The 8,883-nt window shown below is 44.7% G+C and overlaps 1 non-coding gene across 1 annotated transcript; it reads right to left on the minus strand.

Moving 5' to 3' along the window:
- Nucleotides 1-1,494: 1,494 nt before the first annotated feature.
- Nucleotides 1,495-1,576, minus strand: trnaa-ugc (transfer RNA alanine (anticodon UGC)). Its single transcript has one exon. It is a non-coding gene; the product is annotated as a tRNA-Ala (tRNA).
- Between the last annotated feature and the right edge of the window lie 7,307 nt (nt 1,577-8,883).

Here is an 8,883-nt window from a genome sequence, read left to right on the forward strand (position 1 = left end):
AAAATCAAGAGAAACATGAAGGAGACAATATCAAAGAACACAAAGTTCTGATTTGTTAAGATAATTTTTGCAGCAATGGTGGACATGAAGGTCAAATTAAGATAACGGTTCAAGAACATTTAGTCTGGAAGTAATATGTGACTTTAATTCCAAATATATGTTTCCGTTCTTCCAGTACATCTTTTTGACTCCCAGAAAACATTGATTGTTTTCTGTATTCACTTTGTTTCGCGATATCTGTCTTCTGGTCGACCAGAGACAACTTCAATTTGCGCCTGCATTGAATAAGATTTCGCTCTTTCTTTCGAGAAGCAATCCTATGCATTACGTAACATTTATCATGCTGATGGCTAAGAAGTTCAAAATGAATTACGGTTAATGGATCGTGAGCAAGAATGAAGTGATCCACTTGCGAACAGATGTCACCACGCCCTATTCCTACATCGGGCCTGAACGGTCCATTGGCAGAGTCTGCAGAAAGGAAATGTCTAAGGGAACTAGGCATTTGTTCAGTTTGATTTGATACCAATGGTAGTGCTGTGCTGGGGCAGAAATGTGTCAACATCTCTGACGTTAGAGTCAAAATTTAAGTCACATCTACTCCATGGAGTGTCCTCTCATATCGGAACATGCTGACATGAAAACATCTAGCACTGATAGCAAAGGTTTTTTCATTAAATTGGGAGTCTGTTTAACTGAGCAATTCAGGCAGCCAAGATGAATAATTGGCACTTGGTTCTTCAAGCTGAGCTCTCCACACCAACTGCTCCAACGGAGGTCGTGGATAAGATCCCCATCGATTATTTTGGTCAATTTTAGTCTCAGCAACAACCTATTGTTCTGAACAATACTACACCACAAACAGAGGGCTAAGTCTGATTTTCATCGTTAATTTTCAATTTCAGTTCTTAATGCACAGTTTCTTACGAATGTGGACAGCAGAAGACTGTTAACATTCCATTTCTCATATTTCCAGAAAATTCTACTCCGCTGATATCGCCTTGCCTTTTCACACCTCAAGCCAGGAACCTGGACCAGTCGAGTTCCTTTCCACACATGGAGTTGCTTTTTCTAATTCATTGACTGCTGATATATTAGATAATTGCCCTTGAGAGTCAGCTGTAAATTAGGTTGAACTTTCTCAGCTTGACTTTCAACTGATCCTAAAAAAAAACTCATCACCTGCAGGTAAATGTATTGCATTGCTTCTTGTTTTGCTTAATTTCACCCCCCCCCCCCACGCCTCCCGCCTCCCGCCTCCCGCCTCCTGCCTCCCGAACATCCAAATTTCACGATAGTTCGACAAATGTTTGGAAACTGATTCGTGTTGGAAGTTGATGGCTTTTTGTGTCTCGACATATAATTTATTCAATTAGACATCTTGAAGTTACTTCGGATCTTCACAGTTGAAAATTTACTTTCGATTGAATGCAAAGCTCAAGCTCCACGAAATCCAAGTTCTGCAAAGAAATTAATTACTTTCAAAGGAGTCAACGCTGTAAGCAGGATTCGAACCTGCGCAGGGAGACCCCAATGAATTGCAAATCCAACGCCTTAACCTCTCGGCCATCACAGCTCCATCCAGATTGCCAATATTCATAGTAAAAGAACTGAATTCATGAAATACGCAATTTTATTTGAAGAACAAATTGTCAAGACCCAAAGATTTCGCCAAATCCTTTGCAAAGACCCAGACGAACGTTACCTTAGCAGATTGACAGGCTTTCACCGCAAACTAGATCCTGACACAGCTGAAGTTGTGGGAATGATTCTTCATTGAATTATAGAGTCACGGATGTACACCACACGAAGTGAGGATCATTGTTTCACTGCGTCCGATCGATTTTGACTCAATTGCTCGTCATCTGGTGCCAAAGTAGATATGCTGTTGTGTTTTAATATTCATCGAAATATAGTATTAGAAATATTGATGCTAAGTCCATAAACACTAGCTACATTCGTAAAATAAAAATCGGAATTAGAAAGAATGCAGAACCAATTTACAGAAATGGATCCAGCAACTAATCCGTAAGTTCTGACATCAGGTAATGAACTTGTGAGCACAAGAGAGGAATATTGACCGAAGATTTGGAACTTGAAATCGTCTTGACGGAATTATTTGCAAAGTTTTTGCGATTGTTCTAGAGTCATCAAGTACTTGAACAATACAACTTGGAAAGTGGCCCTTCTTTCCAACTTGACCATGGTGGACAGTTATCCTAAATTAATAGGTCCCATTTGCCAACATTTGGCCCACAACCCTCTAAACCTTGTTACTCATATATCCATCCAGATTGTATTAAATGTTACAGTTGTATCAGTCTCCAACAATTTCTCTGACAGCTCGTTCTGGACACGACTGAAAAAGTTGCCCCTGACGTCCCTTTTAAATCCTTACCAACTAATTTTAAAACAATGTTTTCTAAATTTTGACTTCCTCACCAGCAGGAAAACACCTTGATGAGTCAACCTATCCATGTCCCTCATGATTTAATAAATAGCAACGATTTGACTTTATCACACTTGTCAGGAGGGAAATGTGTGGAGATTATTATCGAAGGTTTGAAGTAGAAAGTCTGATGTACAGATTATTGGAATTGCATCTTGGAGAAGTGTTTAATAAGTCAATGAAGTCTAGTAGCAGTTGTAGAAGTCTGTTGTGAAAGCTGCAGAAGGATTTCAGAGCACGAGAACAAAGTATTATTTCCAATGTATTGTGGCTCAGTTCGACCGCACTTGGCCTACAGTATGAGGAATTATAATCCTCAATTTAGGAAAGATACTAATGCCATATGAGGAATACCACGAATGGCGATTAGCCTTGATATCATGGATGAACATTAGTCCTGTGAATTGAAATTGGGAAAAACCGGTCTTTTTTTAACAGTTTCAAAACAAGAGAGGTAATCTCATTTAGAGTTGCAAAATATTTGAAGTGATAAACCGGGTGGTGCAATTAAATTTAGTTCCCTCATTGGTGAATCGAGAAGCAGGAGAGGACAATTTTAAAATGAAGCATTGTGAATTATGACCAGGATGAGAACTAATGATTTTTGTCTTAGCCTTGAGAAGTCTCGCTATTCAGCACTACAGTGAGCCTTGGATATTTGGTCTTTGAATGCATCACTATCAGCCTGACCCGCCGACACTTCCTGCATCACGAGAGACCTGACCCCTCGCACTTACCGCCTTAATATCAGTGTGAACCCCTCAAACTTACTGCATCACTATCCATCTGGCGTCCTCACATTTACTGCGCCACTTTCACTTCGAGACCATCATTTTGACTGTGTCACGATCAGCCTGACTGCCAAACACTTACTTTGTCACTATCAGTCACGCCCTTAAACTTCCTATGTTACTATTACCCTGACTCCTGACACTTACTGTGTCACTATCAGCTTGACTCCATCACACTTATTATGTAAGTACCAGACTGACGTCTCACACTTACCGTGTCACTACAACACTGCTTCCTCAAACTTACTATGTCACTATCACCTTGACCCTCTCACATTTACTGTGCCACAATCACACTGACCACCTCACACCTACTGCTTCACTATGAGCTTCAACCATAAGACCATAAGACCAAAAGACATAGGAGTGGAAGTAAGGCCATTCGGCCCATCGAGTCCACTCCGCCATTCAATCATGGCTGATGTGCATTTCAGCTCCACTTGCCAGCGTTCTCCCCGTAGCCCTTAATTCCTCTAGACAACAAGAACCTATCAATCTCGGCCTTGAAGACATTTTGCGTCCCGGCTTCCACTGCACTCCGTGGCAATGAATTCCACAGGCCCACCACTCTCTGGCTGAAGAAATGTCTCCGCATTTCCGTTCTGAAATGACCCCCTCTAATTCTAAGGCTGTGTCCACGGGTCCTAGTCTCCTCGCCTAACGGAAACAATTTCCTAGCATCCACCTTTTCAAAGCCATGTATTATTTTGTACGTCTCTATTAGATCTCCCCTTAAATTTCTAAACTCCAACGAATACAATCCCAGTATCCTCAGCCGTTCCTCATATGCTAGACCTGTCATTCCAGGGATCATCCGTGTGAATCTCCGCTGGACACGTTCCAGTGCCAGTATGTCCTTCCTGAGGTGTGGGGACCAAAACTGGACACAGTACTCCAAATGGGGCCTAACCAGAGCTTTATAAAGTCTTAGTAGTACATCTCTGCTTTTATATTCCAACCCTCTTGAGATAAGAGACAACATTGCATTCGCTTTCTTAATCACAGACTCAACCTGCATGTTTACCTTTAGTGAATCCTCGACTAGCACTCCCAGATCCCTTTGTGCTTTGGCTTTATTAAGTTTCTCACCATTTAGAAAGTAGTCCATGCTTTTATTCTTTTTGCCAAAGTGCAAGACCTCGCACTTGCTCACGTTAAATTCCATCAGCCATTTCCTGGACTACTCTCCCAACCTGTCTAGATCCTTCTGTAGCCTCCCCACTTCCTCAGTACTACCTGCCTGTCCACCTAACTTCATATCATCGGCAAACTTCGCTAGAATGCCCCCGGTTCCCTCATCCAAATCATTAATATATAATGCGAACAGCTGTGGCCCCAGCACTGAACCCTGCGGGACACTGCTCGTCACCGGCTGTCATTCTGAAAAAGAACCTTTTATCCCAACTCTCTGCCTTCTGTTAGACAGCCAATCCTCAATCCATCCCAGCAGCTCACCTCGAACACCATGGGCCCTCACCTTGCTCAGCAGCCTCCCGTGTGACACCTTATCAAAGGCCTTTTGAAAGTCCAGATAGACCACATCCACTGGGTTTGCCTGGTCGAACCTACTTGTTACCTCTTCAAAAAATTCCAACAGGTTTGTCAGGCATGACCTCCCTTTACTAAATCCATGTTGACTTGTTCTAATCAGACTCTGCTCTTCCAAGAATTTAGAAACCTTATCCTTAATGATGGATTCTCGAATATTACCAACAACCGAGGTTAAGCTGATTGGCCTATAATTTTCCATCTTTTGCCTGGATCCTTTCTTGAACAAGGGGGTTACTACAGCCATCTTCCAATAATCCGGACCTTTCCTGACTCCAGGGACTCTTGAAAGATCTCAACCAATGCCTCTGCTATTTCCTCAGCAACCTCTCTCAGAACTCTAGGGTGTATCCCATCGGGGCCAGGAGATTTATCAATTTTAAGACTTTTTAACTTTTCTAGCACTATCTCTTTCGTAATGGCAACCATACTCAACTCAGCCCCGTTACACCCTTTAATTTTTGGGATATTACTCATGTCTTCCACTGTGAAAACTGACGCAAAGTACTTGTTAAGTTCTCCTGCTATTTCCTTATCTCCCATCACTAGGCTCCCTCTGACTCACACTGACAGCGTCACTAACAGCCTGACCCCCTCATGCTTACTGCGTTGGTATCTCTCTGATCCCCTCAGAATTACTGCATCATAATCATTCTGACACCCTCATACTTAATGCGTCACTATCCCTCTGGCACCCTCAAACTTCGTGCATCACTCACACCTGACACATGCGCACCTACTGCATCGCTATCAGCCAAACCCCACTCACTAACAGCGTCACTCTCTCTCTAACCTGCTCACACTTAATGCATCACCATCACCTTGACATTCTCTCACTTAGTGAATCAATATCAGCCTGACCCCCTCACGCTTACTGCATCACTACCAGCCTGATCCCTTCAAATGTACTGTGTCACTATCAGACTGACCCACTCATACTTACAGCATCACTATCACCTTGACCCCGCAAACTTAATGCGTCCAGATCACACTAAACCTTTCACTCTCCATGCGTCACATTCAGCCAGACTTTGCACACGATCACTCTGACCTCCTCATTCTTGCTGCATCTCTATAACTCTATCCCACTCACGCCGTGTGTGTCACTATCACCTTGACAACTCATGCTCACTGCACCACTATTATCCTGACTCCATAACAATTAGTATATCATTATCAGCCTGACCTCTTACACTTACTGTGTCACTCTCATCCTGTCCCCTCACATTTCCTGTGTCACTCTCAAACTGACACCCTCAAAGTGTCTGCGTCACTGTCACCCCGAACACGTCACACTTACTGCATGGGTGTCTACCTGAAACCTCATGCTTATTGCATCACTATCATCCTGAGCGGCTCACACTTCCTGCGTCACTAGCACACCAACACTCTTACCATTACTGCGTCACTATTGGCCTGACACCTCACACGTACTGCATCACTATTAGCCTGACCCGCTCACACGTTTTGCGTCACCACCACCCTGACCCCCCTCACAATTGCTGTGTCGCTATTAGCCTAAGCCCCTCACTATCATGCTGATCAAGCTCATAATTAAAGCATCACTTTCAACCTGAACCCCTAACACTTTTTCTGTCATTATCACCCTGACCCTCTCACATGTAATGCTTCACTGTCACACTGAGACACTCACATTTTCTGCGTCGTTATCAGCCGGACCCGCCGGCACTCAGCGTCACTATCAACATAACCCCTCACACTTGCATGCCTCAATATCAGCGTGAACCCCTCACACTTACTGCATCACTGTCCATCTGCCATCCTCACACTTACTGCACCAGTTTCACCTTGACATCCTCATTTTTACTGCGTCACTATCAGCCTGACAGCCACACAGATATTGCTTCACTATCAGTGATGCCCTCGCACTTCCTATGTTAATATCACCCTCACTTCTAAAACCTACTGCGTCACTATCAGCCTGACTCCATCACACTTTTTGTGTCAGTACCAGACTGACGCCTCACGCTTACCATTTTACTAAAACTCTGCCCCATCACACTGACAGCGTCACTGTCAGCCTGACCCCTCAGACGTATTGCGTCAACATCACCCTGACCCACTCACACTTTTTGTATCAGTTTCAGTCTGACGCCTCGCACTTACTGTATAACTAAAACTCTCCCCCCTCACAATGACGGTGTCATTCTCAGCCTGACCCCTTCATACTTACTGTGTCAATATCAGTCTGACCCCTCAGACTTACTGTGTCACTCTCACTCTGATCCTCTCTCATTTACTTCGTCACTCTCACCCCGACCTCCTCACATTTATTGTGTCACTATCACCCTGGCCCACTCACACAGTCTTTGCCATTTTATTGCGTCCCCATCAGCCTAACCGCCACACACTTATTGTGTCACTTTCAATCACGCCCTCACGCTTCACATGTTACTATCACCCTGAATCCTTACACTTATTGTGTCATTATCAGGCTGACCCCTCACACTTACTGTGTCACTATCAGCCTGACTCCATCACATTTATTGTGTCGGTATCAGACTGACGCCTCACACTTATCTTGTCACTAAAACACTGCCCCGTCACATTGACTGTGTCACTATCAGCCTGACACCCTCACACTTACTGCAACACTATCGCAATGCCCCTCTCTCACTTACGACTTCATTTACACCCTGACAAACCCACACTTGCTGTGGCAGTATGACACTGAGGGCCGTACACTTAGTGTCTCGGTCATCCTGACCCCTTACACTTACTGCATCACTATCACACTGGTATCTCACACCCACTGTGTCACTATCATCCTGAGCCGCTTACACCTATTGTGTCACTATCACTTTGACCCCAACACACTAACTGCATCAATATCAGCCTGACCATATCACACATACTGCGCCAGTACCAGGCGAACTCCCTCACATATACTGCATCACGATCAGGCTGACCCACTCATGCTTAGTGCGTCACTATCTCCCTGACTCCCCACTCTTACTGCGTCAAGAGCATTGTGCCCCATACACTTACAGCGTAACTATCATCCTGACAACGTCACACTTACTGCGTCAAGATCAGCCTGATGCCCTCAAACTTAAGGCGTCACTATCAGCTTCAACACTCACATTTACGGCGTCACTTCCAGCACTACCCCTGCACACTTACTACATTCCTAACTGCCTGACCCCCTCGCATTTACGTCATCACTATCAGCCTGAGACACTCACACTTCCAGCTTTACTACAACCTGGCCCTATAAGTGCATCTACATCACTGTCACCCTGACCCCTTGCCCATACTGCGTCACTATAAGCCTGGCCCCTCAAATGTTCTGCATCACTATCACACTGATATCTCACACTCACTGCGTCAGTATCACCCTGACCCCTCACAATTACTGCATCACTACAATCTGACCTCCTGAAAGCATCTGCGTCACTGTCACCCTGACCCCATCACATTGCCATGTCACCATCACAATGACAGTCTGCTTCACTGTCATCCTGACACCTCACACTCACTGGACCACTACCATCCTCCCCCTCATAGTGACCTGTCACTATCATCTAGAGCCGCTCACACTTATTGCGTTCCCATCAATCTGCTCCCAACACACTTACTGCGTCACTATCAGCCTGACACTCGCACACTTCCCGCATCACTATCAGCCTGACCCCTCACAATTTCACCGTGTGTATCAGTCTAACTCCTCACATTTCCTGCATCACTATCACCTTGTCACTTAACACTTACTGGCCAGTATTAGCCTGACGCCCTCAACATACTGCATCAATATCAGTCTGAACACTCACACTTACACTGTCAGAATCACGCTGATCCCCTCATACTCACTGCGTCACTATCACCCTGTCCCCTCTCACTTCTTGCATTAGGATCACTCTGACTCACTGACACTTACTGTATCACTATCAGCCTGACACCTCACACACACTGTGACACGATCAGCCTGACCCCACCACACTTGCTGCATCTCTATCAGCCTGACCCCCTCACACTTACTGCTTCACTATGAGACTGACCCCTCACACTTACTGCATCACTAACAGCCTGACACCTCCCACTTGCTGCGTCACTATTCCCCTAACACCTCACTTT

This window comes from Chiloscyllium punctatum, chromosome 29 (genome assembly GCF_047496795.1).
Source record: "Chiloscyllium punctatum isolate Juve2018m chromosome 29, sChiPun1.3, whole genome shotgun sequence".
Taxonomy (NCBI): Eukaryota; Metazoa; Chordata; class Chondrichthyes; order Orectolobiformes; family Hemiscylliidae; genus Chiloscyllium; species Chiloscyllium punctatum.